At 32.3% G+C, this 15,503-nt stretch overlaps 2 protein-coding genes and 1 long non-coding RNA gene across 3 annotated transcripts in view; 2 read left to right on the top strand and 1 right to left on the bottom strand.

Moving 5' to 3' along the window:
• The window catches only part of LOC147066446 (uncharacterized), a 594,497-nt gene that overhangs the window by 104,911 nt on the left and 474,083 nt on the right, over window positions 1-15,503 (top strand). The gene's annotated exons all lie outside the window — the stretch shown is intronic.
• The window catches only part of LOC147066447 (uncharacterized), a 1,147,709-nt gene that overhangs the window by 667,158 nt on the left and 465,048 nt on the right, over window positions 1-15,503 (top strand). The gene's annotated exons all lie outside the window — the stretch shown is intronic.
• LOC147066449 (uncharacterized) overlaps window positions 14,508-15,503 on the bottom strand; it is a 102,406-nt gene continuing 101,410 nt past the window's right edge. Inside the window, exon 3 of the long non-coding RNA XR_015071601.1 lies at window positions 14,508-14,730. This is a non-coding gene — a long non-coding RNA (uncharacterized LOC147066449). The remainder of the gene's footprint in view (window positions 14,731-15,503) is intronic.

The following is a 15,503-nucleotide window of genomic DNA, read 5'->3' as shown; positions in this document are numbered from 1 at the left end:
ACCTAATCTGGATGTATGGTACCTACTTATATATAACGATTCTGACACATGTGAAAATCGAATCCAGATTGAGGGAAAGTTATTATTGACAACGGGCCACTGCAGTCAATATAATTAATTCAAATAAATACCTAGTAGGCAATCAAAAATATAATGTTTACAATACGTAGTACCCACCTGAGGCTAATTTATATAATCGATTACTTCGTCATAGAGTTAAATATTAGAATACAAACGAACGCGGCGCTGTTAATTTGGACAACAATTTAATTTTCGGATTATTGCGTCCCGGACAAAGGACTTGAAATACTTAATTATCATAAAATCTCCGACAGGAAATTAGAGTACATAGGTACGCAACTAAAACGGTTTATTTTGGATGAAAACAGACCGCGAGGATTGGACGCCGTCACTCGGATAACTCAACTAATGCGCTGTAGGTCAGGGATGGCGAACCTTTTTACGTACGCGTGCCAAAATTTCCCAAATATTATTTTTCGACTGTCTGACGTGCCGAGCAGTTTTCATAGGGAAAAATGAAAAATATACATTTTTAAGATGGAAAATTACAATTGAGTTCTTGAGATTCTATCTTTCGCCGTATTTCTAGACTTTTTATATATTTTATTTTTTGAATATTTGTTTCCATGTTTAAAGAGATCGTGAAAGCATTTTAACCACGCTTCCTTCATATATTTTCCACTTTTAGCGGTAATGTTTGAGGCAAAATAGCAAATCAGCTGTTTCTCAAACATTGTAAATCGATCAAAATCAGGGGTTCGGGAGACGGTTTCTTTCGCCGCCTAATGAGTTCAGTGCGATAATATTATGTGTGACGCATAAAACCTAAGGACCGACTTATAAATTTATATATTTACATTAATTTTACAAACGTAATGCTTGTTCTTGAAATTTGTAGTATTTGCATACTATTTTTTATACAATGCGATCTGTCATTTACGCATTTAGTTGTTTCCGTTTGTGCATCGATAGGTAAATATTATTTGTAAAAATATGATTAAAAACCGAAGAAAATAGGCATGGCTATGTCGTCATTATTTTTAAATTTATTTGTAAAACTCTTCTGTATTTTTTAAATATGTCATTTTTCCCATTCAAAATAAAACATTGGAGTGCCATGCAAAATTATCTCGCGTGCCATAGGTTCGCCATCCCTGCTATAGGTACTTCTGTTGATTGTATTCTCAAATATTTTTTTTCAGTATTGCCATCGTATGTGTATTGGCCAGTGTGTATTGGCTTTAATTTTCTCAACGCAACGGATTGTCTTATCATACGCGCTGTAAATTAACAAATAAAATCTCACAGTTGAAGTATGAAATTCTCTTCAAATGTATCTGCAATGCAGAGTCACTTCTTATATGTTGAAGCCTAATTAGTTGACCAGAAGTCTATTTTTGTTTTATTTTCATATAATTATTATGTGTATCACGTAGATCAGTGTTTCCCAAAATTTCGACATCTGTGTACCGCTACTATAATTTCGTAACACTGAGTACCCTCGTCAAAAAAAATGCATATAGGTACTTTAATAATAATCAAAATATTTTATTTTTTCCTTTTTTATTAAAACGAAAAATAAAATTCATTCATAATAAAATATAAATAAAAGTTATATTATAAATAACATGCATTATAATCAATGAGAAGGATGAAATTGTTTATGTTGAGATAGATCATCATAATTACCTACGTGGTCGCAGCCATGATTTATTCTGGATTGGAACCGTTTCCTCGTGTCAAGCCTATCAGGCACCAGCTATTGAGCTAGGGGTGCAAGATTACTAAATGCGCTCTCTAAAGACTTATACATTTTCAATGATGTACTTTGCATTTGATACTGTATTTTTCTGTATAAAATTGTATTTTTTTTTTGTTATTATTATTATTGTTATTATATTTTTTTTATATTATTCTCTTCTTCTCTCTTGTGAGGGTAATGTTTGACTTATAATGTAAATCTCATGTTGTGTACGTCTTGAATTTAGATTTGTTATGTCCACAATGTTTTGTATTCTTAAATAAATAAATAATTTGGTACCCTAGTTGTTAATTTTAATCTGAGATGCGGTTCCACATCCAAAAGCCTCTTCCTTTTTTTGACTTAATGTCTACAAATGCTGAAAAAGCAACTTCACATAGATACGAAGTTGGAAAAGGCAACATGTATTTCAGGACTTTCTCTGTTAAAACTGGATACACAACCAGAATGATGTAAAAGTACACTCCATATATTTATTTTAAACAATTAATTGGTCTTCTTCCGCATGCGACAAATTTTTTAGCATAGACGTTTTATTGATGTCATATTAATGCTTGTTGCACCGGGCGCAGCCAATGTCCCGTTCAGCGCGTATCCCTACCAAACTCTTCCCGTACCCCAGGGGGTACGCGTACCACACTTTGGGAAACACTGACGTAGATGAAAAATATTATAATATAAGTAGGTAGATTCTTTAAATCTCATTGTCACGCGTGTCAAAGATGTTGAAGAAAGCATTATAATATGAAAATAGAGCTTATATAATAAACATACTTACCTATTCTTCAATTCATGTGTTTATTTACTTATAATTCTAATCTAAGAAAATTAACAGGTTGGTATACTTATAAGTAATTTAATATTAATTAAGTATAAAAATAAATATTCTAGCAAAATGAAAAAAAGTACTTACTTACTTAGATAATATTTTCCAAATCTTGAATTTAATTTTTTTAATACAATTCTATACTAGAATCAAAGTAACATTAGATTTGTTTAGAGCCATGCTTTAGGAGGATGTGGAGTATTGATTGATATGGTTGTGTATTTGTATGGAGAGGTTTGCCGGAAATTGAATGGTGAGGTGTAGCTACTGCCTTAATCTACCTATCACCGCAATCGTCAACCGGTGTGCCCAAACCATTATAGGTATTACGAGGAATCGTAGCGAAAATTTATGTAGTGGAACTAAACTTATTAAACAGGATTACAATAATTAAATGATAGCATTAATCTAGTTATATTATAAACTGCTCCAAAGAAAATCGTGGACGTGAAGTGTGATGTAAGTATAATATTTCTTATGCCCAAACATGCATCACTAGTTGCGGTAACGTGTGATGGTAGACTGCAGAAAATTGAATTGGACACCGTAAGGTACCACAAGCTACCGCATTTTAATTCAAAATACTCAGTAACTTGCGGTTCATGTGTGGGCCAAGTATCGAACTCCTGTATCGATCCTGGCCGCCTCTCAAAAAGATTTCCCAACCCGATTTTTTTACAAGAAGTGTTAGTCACTAATTGTTCAACCCCAGGGAACACAGAATTAATGTGAACTGAAATATTTAACGGATGTGGAGTAACAGGCAACCAGCATGAGTGTAGAAGAATAATATGGGATAAACTTAAAGGCTTGTAAAGAATACGCTTGTCCTTCGTTATACCGTAGATTTAATATAACTGTTATGACAACTGCTTTTGGCTTATACGCTGACGCTCTTTCAATGTTGGTATAGGTATTTGAATGTTGCAACACACACTATGCACGTTTAAAATATGTGGTACATTTTTGTAGTAGTTGTAAGTAATTGAAAACATTCACCATCTAAGCCCAGTTGCACATAGACGATCGTCTCGAGGCGGATGTTAAGGTTATAAATCAATAAATATATGACCATGTCGGCCTGGTTGGGACAATGACGTCATTCGACTGTCCAAAACGAATGGAAAAGCAGCATCTGCTGGTTACATTTTGATATTTTACCTGTGCCCCATATCGAGTGACATTAATTATTGTTATATATGCAACAAGATGTTTTTTCTCTACCAATAAGGGTGCAACGACGCTATGTGCGGTAGTACATTACGCACAAGACCACAGTGGCAGCGTTTTGTAGTGCGGAGCGTGCATCGTGCATATTGTCAATAGGTACCTACTTGTTTATTTCATGCAAGCCCCGCTCTTAAAAACGCTACCGCTGAGGCCTAAAGTTACTTAGTTAGATGTGTTTTATGAATGACAACAAAATCAGATATACAAATTCGATGTATTAATAGTCAAGACGAGTTTATATGTGCGACAGAATGTCACTCGGTATTCTTCACACTACAAATTATTTAATAATACCCTTGTTTTGTTCTCATAGCAAACTTTATCTTGATAAAGTTTACTTTTTCAATTAAACACATTGTAGGTATATATGTATAATTATATATTTACGAACATATACGTTTACTGAGGTAGCTGGCTTTTTATAATGACATTAATCCGGTATTACGCCTGAAGAAAATACTAATGAATAGTCCACGAACCTTAAAAAAATATTTGAAAAAATATTTTATTACACCTCTGACACTAGTTCAACACTTGCAAGCAAATAATATACGTTGATTATAAATACGAGTTAATAAATATAACACAACGGTTCCTTGTGTATGTTTGGGTGAAAACGGCTTCACTAGAAGGTGAAGTCGGGAAATTGTAATTTATCAATATTCCTTTCAGTCAATGTAAACACCAAACATATTGACGCAGAGAGGTACAACTGTGTACCTATTACCAATGCCTTTGATAGTGTTTCATAAATACAATTAAGGTCAGATGTAAACATTTGTTTTCAAATACAGGTTTGTGATGAACTAGTAGGTAGGTATATAATTTATTTCATGAAAAAATAAATTGATTAATGATAATTAAAACTATTTTTATACGTAGATATTAATTATTTATAACATTATACCTATATTATGAATTTATAACAATGATCATCAGCATTTTGCAAACACCTGTTGAAAAACTTTAAAACGTTTCGAATAGAAAAATCTTAGAAAATATATATACGTAGATACATAGTGGAATTTCAACATCTACCATTTACTTTGTCAATGAAAGATACATCATACATCTCTTCACTTACATACTTTAGACTTAACCTCTCTTGCACCGTCATGCTCATATTAGCATAGCTAGAATAAAATTATTACCCCCAATGTAAAAATCATGTGCCTTAGCTCAGTCGCACATATAAAATCGTCCCGGCTGGGATAAAACGCCGGCAATGTTGCAACTCTCTTCCAAGCACACAAGCGGGGTATGCTGAAATAGTGATGTCACGCGACCAGTCGAAACGATTAAAAAAGTAGTTTCTGCACATGCGCCGATACAATATTTTGTATCGCCACCATTCGTGTTGAGTGAAGTTTGTTACATGCGACAAGCAGATGTTATTTTCTAACAAAAATTTTGCTCAGACGGTGTATGCGGCATTACAATAAGAGGCCATCCCTAGACTAAGATCGTATGCGGTTTAGAACCGTGTGCCATACTAAATTTATTGTAAATTAGGTATAAGCACAAAGCATATAAGCATCTGAGCTTACAAACTTAGTGAACATATATTTTCACGAACAGAAATCATAAACTTTAGTATGACACGGTTCTAAGCCGCATACGGTTTCAGTTTATGGATGGCCTTTAAGTTACATATTGTGTTTAGTGAATGACTAAAAATCACAATCGAGACCAGTTTATATGTGCAACTGGCTCTAGTGTTTTCAAAAAAATCCGTCTAAAATCATTTCAATTCAGTTTTTTACCCTTACGTAAAAACAGAATTCAAATTTTACTACGATTTTTTTTCATCATTTCATGTAAACGGTTCTTTCAAATAATATAATATGACAGTAGCGAAGGGTAGAGGTAGGCTGTTAAAATTCGCCATAAATAGTGCACATTAAACTTTGTAAGTTATACATATTTGTTTTTATTGAACTAAGACTAAACTTTACATATGGTGTTGGTTAGTTTTTAAAAATCAAATAAATCCTGCCCCAACCAAACCATAATCGTATATCTATTATATAATATATCGTTACTGTTCTAGCAGAAGACACTAATTCTAAAAAAATTACATATTGAGTTAGTTATACCAAAATGTTCCTTATTTCAAACTTTACCGTCTGGAAACCTTCTTAATAAGTAAACAGTCTTTATTTTAAAGTCATCCTTTTTAAGATTACTTAATAAACTCACATGATAGACCATTTTAAACATTTTAACAACTTCAAAGTCAAATTACTCAAAACTAGTATTCTCCAGTTAGTGTGTTCTGCCAGAGCAGAGACGATATAATATGATGTGCCTTGCAGATTAATTAACATTATAAATCAAATCATATTTTTAGTGACAAAGACTAACTTACAAAACACGAATAATGTACCTATTCTAGTTTGCATTTACATACACTGTCACAAAAAATATACATAAAACCAAAACTAGTAGTTAACTTATTTTTAAAATTTTATGACCACGATTGATTTTTAGTTCGTATATGTTATAGTTTCAATGTACACCCTATATGCGGTATCCTTTCTTTAATGAGTGTGGGTGCGAGGTCGCAGAATTCGATTAACGGTGCCCTGCAGGAGGTAAGCGATTGTGGTCGCCCTCGCCTGACAAATAATATCTCAAACACACCTGAATCTGAATTACGATGCTTGATCTCGGGATATTACATGTCATTTTACAGGTCGGCATATTTGGAAATACATATACATGCCTATAACCACCTAAGCATAACTTATAGTGGTGGGAAGATTTTTACGGGGAAGAATTTGAAATTTTGCTACTAGGTACCTTCATAGTTACCAACATCCTACTAACTATTTTACTGTTTAATTATAACATAAATACAATGCTCGGTGACGCCTCTTGGCTAAGCCTTAAGGGCATACTTAGAGTGTAGTCCCCTTATTTAATTTTAAAACTTCTGCAGCTACCCTCTTAAGTACAATACACCAAAAATATTTCAATTGACATGCACACCCATCTACTGAAAATTAGTAAACCACGAAACCTACAAATAAATAAAAAGAATTTCAAGTTAGGTATAGGTACCTACACATTTATATTTTTATGAAAATCGATGTTTTTTTTAAAATAAATATAAAAATATTAAAACTATGAATTAGTCAAAAATCTGTTGGGTAGGTACAACATAGAAAACTTAATAAACTAAATTTTAATAATAAATATGACCATAAAATATGTGTCATAATAAGATGGGATCCTTTTAAAAAAATCACATTTTTTATACTTACCTAATTGTAAGTTTATCTTTGACTTAAATAAAAAATATTTTTCTTTTTAATGTTTTCGGATACATAACACATTTATTAATTAAAAGATACAGTTGAAATTGTAAATTATCAAACAAAAATGTATAAAATTGCGAGGTACCTCTGAGATCTGTGGCGCTGACAGGTTTGGAGGCACCTTTGTGAAAAATTTGCAATACACCGCAATTATAACACCTACGGTGTATTACAAAACAATGTTACCTACCAGTTGTGTTGTCGGCATTTTTATTTTTTGATTATTTTTAAACTAAGATGTCAATACTTTCTAATGAAGCGACCGCGTCGTCTACTTCATGGAAAACCACTACTTCTCACCAAAGTTGTAATATTTCAAATATTTGTAGTCGTTCCTTCATTCGCCGCCCTTTATAGTGTGCCGCTTCTATGTAACGCATGACCTGCCCACCTCCATGGGACGTCAGTGGTGATGTTATATCTAATTTCCCCCCTATATCTATAATTTTATGGATAATCCGAGCTCACTGTCAAGGTTTCTTTAAGGCCTTTGGCGCGCAAACTGCACTAGGTGTCTACTTCATGATAATTCAAGGGTAAAATTAATATGCTTTTATTAAACCAATTTGTCCATCCATATCGCCCGTTTTGGGCCCATATTGCCCACTGAAGAAGGAAGCCGATACATTACACGACTGGTCCTACTTTTCGCCCCTCCCGTTGTCTATGGATGACCTGTCATTGTCTGTAGAGTGCTCATACTGACGCGTCTGTTGTGTTCACTTGTCGGAGTATTCTTAGTTTCAGATTTCTTTCAGATTATTTTAACGTATCTTGGAGACCTTGGACTTCATCTGATTTCATGGTTATGTGTTATTAATAATTGGAAGTGAAGATAAAAGTATGTAAACTTCTTCTGTGTATAATAATATCATAATACACTCGGACGTTTGTCAATATGACAGTCGATTCTAAACGACAATAACTAATAACTAATGTATACTCTTCAGTCATTATAGAATACCAAACTCTGCTTGCAAGTACGTTATCAACAAATAGTATGGCAGTGGACCACTCGTTGCTTGCGCAAAAAGTTATGCTTAGGCTTTATTATTCTAAAGATGGCGGTGGTATTACTGATTTGGTGAGAGACAATGAAACTGCAAAGGAAAACCCCTGAAAAAATTGTGTGTTGATTCTGTTGAATATTTTGTCATACCCATAGGAATATTAGAACTGTTTTCTCCATACTTCGATTAAAGTCGCATTGTTCGTAGTTTTCCATATAAGAAGATGTCATAATGTAAGAACTGAACTTTTTGGCATAATATTATGATGTCGCAAATTTATTTAAATACATTTATCCTACCTGAAATGGCTGCAATCACTTCATCTGAAAGACATGAATCAATTTAATTTGTCACTCGTATACTTATCTACTAGAAAATTCTCTGACGTACACCATTTCAATGGTAAAGTAAACAGTTTCACTTTAAAAAAAACTTGATTAAATGATGTATTAATATTAAACAAAATAAAACATATTTCATGATACTTATAGCGCCTGTACACGTGCATGGATTTACTTGCACTAATAATGTGTATTTTAAACTATCACAATAATAACTGTTTACACGTAATAAAAGTGTCTGACTCTCTCTCCAATCTCATTTTTCAAGCGTAAGCGAGACGCGATGTTGTCATCGTATTATTGTTATTAATTGACAGGTTAAGACAGGTTTGGAGAAGTTCGTAGATAATTATTGGTAGACCTCAAAATATTTTGTGCGGTGTAGTTTGTATTTCTTCCAACAGGTTCACCATTATCGTTATACTGCGCATGCGCACCGCCATCAATCATTGCGTGAAAATTCAGAAGCTTCTGAACTTTTTTTATACATGCATGCAATCTTGAACGTTAATACGAGTATCCACGTGCATTCTATTATTATGGCTGCGATAATACATACTATCAGGTAAATTCATCCATGTGTAAACGGGGTATTATAATATTAAATTCACATATTATTATGTGGTCATATACAAATAATTATCAAATCAGCATTCGTTCGCTAAAATGGGCAATATTATGCTAACATAATGCACTTAAAGCGATTGAAAATTTCAACACCATTTTAATAAAGTTGTCCCTAAAACAAAAATCCGCTCAGTTCACCTTTTGTTTTTAATTCCCCATTGTTTTGCCGTTTAAATATTGAACAATTAGATTGTTTATTAATTAAAATTTAAAATAAAATGGCGAACACAATCCCGCCTACGAAAAGTCTTGACAGATTGCAATCAAAACTATTATTACATCCTTTCAAAGACAAAATAAAAATGCTCAGTGGATTAATAAAGCCGAGAGAAAAATATTTAATTAATATGTACCCAGCCAGCAATGAAAGCTCACCCTATCGCGACGCGACATGGTGGAGTTTTTTTTTTTGATGAATAAGGTTTTTACTTCCTGTGACACCCTATTATTGTCAAATTAACGTTGTGATTTTGTAAAGACCTTTTTCGATGATTAGGAAGTGCATAAGCGATTTTTTTCTTTATATATAATAAATTGTATAGAACAAAAAAAAATACTATTTTAATTGCTGAACAGACAAGAAATAAAAACATATCGATTATATATATTTTTTTTAATATTGACAAATTACAACCATCTTTAAGGCTCCTCAGTTGAGGCATGGTCTAAAAAGATCGTGGCTAGGCGATGCGCGGATTGTGCAAATGGCGCGTGCCAAACAAAATATAATTTTGCATAATATAAATCCAACATACGTCCATTTAATGTTCTGTTTATTGTTCTATTAGTAACAATAATAATATGTTTATTGACATGTTTTCTTTTTCAAGTAAATGGGTAACGTTTTTAAGTCATCTTTACACGATTTAAGAATTAATACCCCTGTCGCCATCACGAAACAAATTGACGTGTTCACAACTCGACGTTCACTCTCCGATTGCCAGCGAGTCCAAAATTTCGTCGCACCTATAGTTGAAAATTATTTGCCGTTTCACTGAAGTATCGTCTTAATAAATTTACTCGAGCTGATTTTTAACTAATATATCCACGATAAAATCAAGTCGCTAAATATCTGACCTTTTTATTACTCTTGACTGTAATCTTTCACTGTTCCGAGGTCTTGATTACGATCTAAATTTTATGTTTCCACTTGATTTAAAAAAATGTGACATTATATTACATGTTATTTTTTTAAAGTCAAACTTTTCAATGCATTTTTCAATACCTACAATGAATTTATTTCATTTCTAATGGTTAGTCTGTCGACATGTTCAATGCATCCATTAAAGTATTTCTACAGTAAATTATTTGTTGTTTTCAGTATTTAACTTATGTTTTAGGTTATTCCATGATGGAACTATATGTTCATAATAAAAGTTCATCTATATTTACTTTAATTTACCGTACTATTTCTACAATAATAATTAAGTAGGTAACAAATCAATATTTCGAGAATTTCTGTTGACAACATACCTACAACTTTTATTGTAATGAATGCCGTGTCCACATTGGCAACAAGTTGCTGGCAACCGCATTAAATTTCACGATAATTATCATAATTTATATGACCATAAATTATTTAAATCGAAATTTAATGAGGTTGCCAGCAACTTGTCGCCAATGTGGACACCGCTTAATCCTCCTACCAATAATATATCAAGTATCATATCGATGTTATCATATTCAAAGTATAAATATGTTTTTATTACATACGTAATCAAATTTAGTTTTTTAACCCTTAATTCCATAAAATTAATAATACATACCCACAAATCCATCTAAAAGTGATCAGTTCAACCCTCAATCGTCCCAAAGTAATATATGTGATTATTTCAGAGCTTTTGTTTGACTTGAAGTCAATGATTGAAATAAAATTACACCCCATCTGCGAATTAAGTTAGTCCGGGGGCTTCCGGGGGCGGATCGGCAGTCGAGAGTGTGTAATTTGTAATGAAATGTGATGCACCTAGAAAGCAGCTTTGTTTGGGCATCTGTGATTATTTGTTTGCTTGATTTAGGAGACCTGTAATGACATAGTTAGTAATCTATTATTTGTATTATGAATAACTGCTACCGGATAGATTCAGGGTTGAGGTCACTGTGAGAACTAATAGTTTATACTAATTTCAAAATTATTTATGGTGGTAACTAGGGATTCCAATCCTGGGATTCCGAGCTATTTTCGATACCTATGAATACCTATGAAATGGATTGATAAACATAATCCCGAAACGTTCGGGATTGATTTTTTATCAATTTTTATGGAAAATAAAATAAAAACGAAAATATAACAGAAAAAATACTTTTAATAACAAATAACTACATTAGAAATAAACTGAGTTTGAATGAAGTTTGATTTATACCCATGTGTAAGTTGCCGATTCATTTTATTTTTTCACATAGATTAATAAAAATGAGAAAGATTGGAAAAAACAATGCTTTGCACTATAAACAAAGTAATTCCACAATGATCTCATACGTTTTACGGCAGTTTCGTAATTGGTTGACTAATTAGATTTATGAAGCGGAAAGGCCATAAGTAAACCATGATTTGCTTTACTATTTTAAATCTCGCTAACCCATTCATTAATTCTTTATTATCAGAAACAACAATCTCATATTAAATTCACATTATTATTTATATTAAAATACCATTTACTCCATTAAACTTATGTATTTCCAAGATTGAACGTATACAATATTAACAATAAATGTCTTGAATAGTATAAATTATACTAGATTTATTTATGACCGATTTTATCAATGTTATTTGTAAATATAAAAAAATTCTATTAACAATAGAAAAATTGCCAATCCCGGGATTGTCAAATTGTAATCCCGAAATCCCGGGATCAGAATTTTGGCTCGGGATTGGATTCCCTAGCGGTAACATTATTATTAAAGATATACCATCATAAATCGTCTGGTATTCGAATTTCGAACTAAGATCATCACAGTATAAAAATTATATATTGAAATATATTATGTCAAATGTTTGCATGTAGCACCCACACTCATTAGACCAGTGGTTTCCAAACTTTATGTTACTACGCCTCCCTTTTAAAAAAATCTCCCAAAAAAGCCTCCCCCCTTTATTAATGACTTTTTTACCATTAATAAAATACTTAATGTGAAAAGTGCATTAGCAAACTAACCAAGAACTTTGTTTGCTTCAATATATCTGGCGCAGAAATCACTTAAAAGTGGAAACATGGCGAACTTATTTTTTGTAATTTTGATTTCCAAAGCTAAGCTCCAATTTTTTATGAATGCCTTCACTTTGTCTTTTTAAATCAGTGAATGCATTAGTGGTCCTTGCATTGATTTATTTACTCATTTTCTTAATTTCAACCAAATTGACAAGTTTAACAACAAAATTATTGTTCCTCAACAAATTTGCCTCAAATTTCAACATTATGATGTGACCCTTTTTATTTTTTTCACGAGATAGCCAGCGCGCTTCACAATAGTATAGAAGTGAGGTATTATAAAATTTGTCTCAATATTTTCAGACAGGTTTGCAAACAACCTTTTATAGGACTGTTTTTTATGTAGTTTATAACTAGCGGCCGTTTTATTAACTATGCATTCGCAAACTGCAAACCTGTGGCTACATTAATTGTGTTAAACTTATCGCGCCGTCCTTTGCAACACTCCGCGCCTCCTCAGTTTGGAAATCGCTGCATTAGACAACTTAAAACAAACTTGTGCACCTATATCTATAGTTAGTAAAATCATTCACAGGGATGCGTCAAAGATGGCTGCCGCCCAGGTGCTAGCCCAAAATTTCCCCTTTCTCATATTTATCTACTTTATTAAGCGAAAATATTACAGAAATAAAAAAAGTTGAAACAATTATTTTATTGTCATCGAAATATAATTATATAAGTACTTAAAAAATATATGATATTTTATTAAATAAATTACATTCTGAACTATAATGTAATATGGTCTTAAATCGATGTAGCACAGGACCATAATGTATAAAAGAATATTGCGCCGCAAAACCTGTTTTCCATAATATTTTAAATTAATTTTTTTATAATTTATTTTAATTATTTTAAAATAAAACTCAATATTTTAATATGGATATAATTTATTGGCTGCAGTGAGAAATACACAGATTAACCAAGTGTTCACAATATGTAGGTTTAAGTAAAATGAAATTATTGTATCAATTTTGATCGTATATGATATGGTTGAAAGTAGGTATCTAGTTATTTACAATTTTAATTAAAATGATACTGAAAACTCCAAAATAAGTTAGGTTGAGGAAATCAAAAAATCAACAAGAGCCAAATATTAATCTGTATTCATTAAATTTATAGTTTTCAAATCAATATTGAAAATACCCTAGGTACAAGATTTAAGAATGTTAAATTATTATTGATAAACATAAATAATAATTTTTAAATTTTAAGATTTTTTAAAAAGAAATTGTAATTATTTTTTATGTTATGTCGATATTTAGGTACTTACCTCTTATTTCTATCGGTGAATATTTTTAGTTCAACATAATTCTATTTCATTGTGATTAGTTTAATATTTCTGTTAGGTAGTTTATATTAGTCAATTATTTTGTTGTTTGTAGTTATAACCAAGTAAGCAGTAGTATTATTAATAGGTGTAATATTAAGCATATTATATTTGCATATAAAGTAAAGACTTGGCTACCGTTGTACAATAAATTTAATGAGCTGTCGACATCATTAAATCAGTCACAAAAATACTATGATGCATGAGATTGTTACGAATAAAATAATAAAACACTTTCTCTTAAAACATATGCTCAAATTACACGACGTGATCCAAATCCCGTCACTAGTCTGAATAGATCGTCTACATCACAAACTGTAACGTTAAATATATACTGTTTTAATAGTCTGGAGAAAACGGAAAAGTTTATTGAACATACATAATTTGAAAATATCTTATGCATATAATACCCATTAAAAAAAATATTTTTTAGGAAAAATATGACATCTGAGCTGGGTTCGCACCAGTGTGATTTTCCAATTAAGCTTTAAACATAATCAAAAATAGCAAATTAAACATCATCTAAAATAGTCTGCAGTGACAGTTGAAATAACAGAATGTGAAAGTGTATAGTTAAATGTGTATAATTAAAAGGTTGGGTAGCAACAAAAAAAGAATTTAACGTATTTATTGAAATTGTTATTGATGATTGACGAATCTGTAAGTTGTCGAGACTATTCGTGTAATTTACCCATTAGATTATTAAAAGAGAACTTGAATTGAAAAACAAGTTTCGTCCTTATAAAGTAACAATGACTCTCAATACGTACGTAATATTATTATATTAAATAAACTTTTCATTATTTAATAATAATATTGGTAAATTGAGGTAATTGATGACAAAGAAAATATTCCGGTGTTGATTTGCTCTTTCACTCTTGAAATCGCTAGGTTTGGTACGATGGTGACGAGTGGTTTTGCCGCATCACTTCCGGCGGCGCTTGCAGTGCATTCCCGCCATTCGCGCAGTTCCCGCGCTTCCTGCGTTTCCCGCGCTTTCTCTCGCCCGGAAGCCGATCGCGAGACGTCGCCGCGTGGCGCTGAACCGGGATCACGGCTGCAAAAAAAAAACTAATTATGTTCGAGCTATAAACGTGTCTGGCGCAATAAATGTATTTCGTCAACATTATTATATACTGAGCTGTAAATTTCATTCCATAGACAAGCAGAAGAAGCGTCTTAATTAAATGCGTTATTTTGATAATCATAGTGCAAAAACGCAGATAAAAATAATAGCTCATTTTTGATAATGTTGTGGCAACAGAAATAGGATTAGATTAATAAACCAGCCTGTAGAAATTAATATAACGTATATTGTGACCATGGTCCCCACAAGGGGGGGGGGCTGTCAGGGCTCTAACCTGGGTGCCCGGGCTCAGGAAGGGCCCGGCATGACTAGTCGCCCAGATAAGTGAGATAAACACAGTTCACAAATTTGCTCTAATAGTAAAAAAAGTCGCCTGCGGCGCTATTTTCCTAAAATGATTTTATTAATAATTAAAAATATTTGTTTGTACGGTGAAATTTTTAACTGTGTACCGATACTCGCAAACTCCATAATTCAAATTGATGTACATATTAAAAATACAAAAAAATACACCTTAATTTTACCGCGTATACAATTTGGAAAACGCTACTGCAGCGCGTCACACTGCCTTTACCCTTTGCGACAAGTAGGGGGCCCACCAAACACCATAGCCTGAGGGCCCGCTTCAGGATGTGGGGGCCATGATTGTCACATTATTTAAACTGTTTAAAGAATGGAATTAAATTATTAATGAATGACAAAAAGATGTTGAAGTAAACCATTTTTTAATGGAAATTACTATT

This window comes from Rhyacophila brunnea, unplaced genomic scaffold (assembly GCF_057557595.1).
Source record: "Rhyacophila brunnea isolate RB1 unplaced genomic scaffold, BYU_Rbru_1.0 scaffold_5, whole genome shotgun sequence".
Lineage (NCBI taxonomy): Eukaryota > Metazoa > Arthropoda > Insecta > Trichoptera > Rhyacophilidae > Rhyacophila > Rhyacophila brunnea.
The sequence above is the reverse complement of the archived record's forward strand: the minus strand, read 5'-3'. Positions and strand labels throughout refer to the sequence as shown.